The following is a 3,844-nucleotide window of genomic DNA, read 5'->3' on the forward strand; positions in this document are numbered from 1 at the left end:
GAGAAGGGACCCAGAGGCAAGAGAGAATACTTGTCCTCAGGGGGATTTGAGAAGCCTATCTTCAGGAGACCAAGAGGAGGCCTGCACAGCTGAGAAAGCCAGAGTGCTCCTTGCATTGAAGAAGGGAGGGATGCGCTCTCCACTTTGGGGAGTCTTCTAGACATTGCCTACATGCTTTTTGATCCTGAATTGTAGCCCGAATCCTGGTGTGGTGCCGTGCCAGCCGCTCCTCGGCAACCCTATACAGGCAACACTATACAGCAGAGGTGGGGGACGTCTGCCTCACAAGCCGTATGTTGTTGTTAAGTGCCTTTGAGTTGGTTCCAACTACTAGTGACCCTGTATAGGGTTTCCAAGGACCCGCTGGTGGGTTTGAACTGCAGACCTTGTGGGTCACATCCAGTGCTCATACTACAGCACCACACCGGGAGTCTGTATAAGGCCTGTATGTTGTTATTGTTGTTAGGTGCCATCAAGTCAGTACCAACCCATAGCAGCCTTATGCACAGCAGAACAAAACACTGTCCGATCCTGGGCCAACCTCACTACTGTTACCACGCTTGAGTCCATCAATGCTGCCACTTGGCCAATCCATCTCGTTGCGGGTCTTCCTCTTTTTCTCTGACCCTCCACCTTACCAAACATGATATCCTTCTCCAACGACTGGTCCCTCCTGACAATATGTCCGAAGTATGAGAGACGAAGTTTGGCCATCTTGGCCTCCAAGGAGCACTCTGGCTGCACTTCTTCCAAAACGGATCTGTTGGTTCTTCTGGCAATCCATGGAACCTTCAATACTGTCCTCCAACACCATAACTCAAATAAGTCCCCAGAAATCATTTGGTCTGGGCCTGCCAAAACAACTGCAGTTCCAGCCATCACATTAGAGGTGAGTTAATTAAATGTTTGACCAAACATAGCAGACTAATTTTTAAGTTGATAATTTTGTATGGTGCGCAAATGATGTTACAAATTTTAGTAGAAAAACGGTTACCCACCCCTGTACACAGGGTCACTATGAATCAGTACTGACTTGACAACACCTTTAAACACACACACACACAGCCAAATAAGCCCTATAGCTACGAGTATGGTCTGCGAGCTCTGTGCACCCACTGCAATGAATTACCAAGCCCAGCAGAAAAGTAGAGAATGCTATGGGGTGGACGGCTGATATCAGAATTATTTAAAAAGTTAGAGAGGAGATGTGTTGAACCTCCACCTCAAAAGAATGAGCTTTGGGCTAACAATGATCTTGACTCTCTGTGCTCCCCTTTTGAGGTTAGAGAAAGTCTGATGCCACCATGCTAAATTTACAGTTGTCCAACAGCTTCAGATCAAGAACTTGAGAACAGAGCCAACTCTAAATTGTTGTTCTTAAGTGTCGTTGAGTTGGTTCTGACCCTATGTAGTGTTTCCGAGGATATAAATCTTTTCACAAGCAAACCTCCACCCTAAATAAAGTACAGAGTCCTGGTGTGGCACTGTGGATTAATGCGCTGGATTGCAATGTTGGTTTGAACAGCAAGGTAGCCAGGATCAAGCTCACCAGCCGCTCCTTGGAAACCCAATACAGGGTCGCTAAGGGTCGGAACCAACTCAACAGCACTTAACAACAACAACAACAAATAAAGTACAGTAAAAAGCTGGAATCTGTATAAGATGGAAATCTGTCATAGAAGGAAAATCCAAATGTTTTCCACTAATAGAGAACAAAACTGGGAGATCCAGAAAAAAAAGGCAGCCTCATTCGGTTTCAGCTCTCACAGGTTTCAATGTACTATATATGTTGTTGTTGTTGTTAAGTGCCATCGTGTCAATTCTGACCCATAGCTACCCTGTATAGGGTTTCCAAGGAGCAGCAGGTCAGCTTCAACTACTGACCCTGCAATTCAAACAACTTTGCAGTCTGACGCACTAGCCCACAGCACCACACCAGGACTCTGTACTGTACTATATAACCACCCCTTTATTGTTACAAAGTCACATTTGGATATAATATGTGATGATGGTTCAAACCTACCAGTTGCTTCCCAGAAGAAAGATGAGGCTGTCTGGAGCCATGAAGATTTACAATCTTGGAAATCCTAAGTAGCAGTTCTACTCCATACTCTAATAGAGTCAATGACTCACAATCAACTTGATGGCAGTGGGTTTAGTTTGGGGGCTACCCTGTATTTTATTAGTTTAGTTATTATTCTTTTTTTAATGTTTGTTGTGAATTATGTGATAGTTTACATGGGAGAACATTAACTTTATGTTCATCCTATCATATATCGTTTCATTGCCATGGTTACAATCCCCTCCATGCATCATCAACCAACCAAAGGGTATACCCTGCACACAGCCCCTCTCCCTCTTTGGGTCTAGAGTCCCCAGCCACTCCATATCTCCACGTCATCCTCTCTGCCTCCATCTCTGGCGTCACTGCTTTTCTGGGTAGGTTCCCACACTCCACTCTTCTCACTTGATGGTTCCAGGGACCACCGTTCCTAGACTGCAAAGTAAGTTACTCCCCTACTTTTGCTACAAAATGTCTACATTTACATTTCCAACCCTCAAAGTCAGTCCTGATAACAATTATTCACCTTTGTACCAAGAGGAACCTATCACCATCTCCTTTCTCATTAGCCCCGCCCAGACAGATTGGATACTTCTCAGTGGAAATTCTACCTTCCTTCACGCCTTCTGGATCTAGGCCCCCTCTTGAAAGCATGTAAGCTAGTCACTTCTTGCCTTTGCAGCCTCCCCTCCCCATTTTGGGTAGCCAGTGTCCAAGTTACCCATCCCTATCTACTTTGTGTATGGAGGAGGTGGGAATGATCCTTGCTGTAAAGATTTGTTTCCTCTTTTGGGCTACTGCATCCATAGGTGTAGGTCAAGTTCATCAAATTGTATCAGATTACTCTTTTTTTCCTCTTCTTTCTTCTTCTAGTTGAGCTCTGATCATCCAGTCATTGAAGCCAGGTCAAGTGGGTATATCTGCCAGTGTGGATGTTCTTGTGTATATGTCCTTTCTTCTTATCAGCCGGACGCTTCACTCTCCACTCTAGTCCTCTGTGTCTATGTTACTGACTCTGGGCCCAAGAGTCCCCTGATCTTGCCACACTGCTGGCCGACCAGGTCTCCACCTGGGTTCAAAGGAGTCTATTGAACTTTGTAGGGCTTAGCTCGCAGCTTCATTGCTGTTTTTCCCTCACTTCCCCTTATAGGTGATGAACATGATCACCAATCAGAGTGCTTGTCTGCTCATAAATTCCCATTGAGTTTTCGTGTTGGAAGGGAGTTTTCCCTGAGGGGACACGGCCACTTGCCTTGATGTCTCTCTCTTTCTTTTTTTTTAATGTATTTTTTGAGAATTATGTGATAGTTTACATGGGAGAACATTACTTTTACATTCATCCTATCATATATTGTTTCCTTGCCATGGTTACAATCCCTTGCATGCATCATCAACCAACCAAAGAGCCTGCCCCTCGGTCGTCAACACACAGCCCCTCTCCCTCTCTGTGTCTAAAGTCCCCAGATGCTCCATCTCTCAACGTCATCATCTCTGCCTGCATCGTTGGCATCATTGCTTCTCTGGGTAGGGTTCCACTTTCCACTCTTCTCCCTTTATGGTCCCAGGGACCTCTGCTCCTGGACTGGAAAGTTAATCACTCCCCTCCTTTTTCTAAAAAATGTCAACCTTTACATTTCCAACCCTCACAATCAGTCCTGATAACAATTATTCACTATTGTATCATAAGAGACCTATCCACATCTCCTTTCATCAGCCCCTCCTAGACAGATTGGATACAACTCAGTGTAGATTCTACCTTGCTCCATGCTCTCTGGCTCTAGG

This window comes from Chrysochloris asiatica, unplaced genomic scaffold, assembly GCF_000296735.1.
Source record: "Chrysochloris asiatica unplaced genomic scaffold, ChrAsi1.0 scaffold00595, whole genome shotgun sequence".
NCBI lineage: Eukaryota > Metazoa > Chordata > Mammalia > Afrosoricida > Chrysochloridae > Chrysochloris > Chrysochloris asiatica.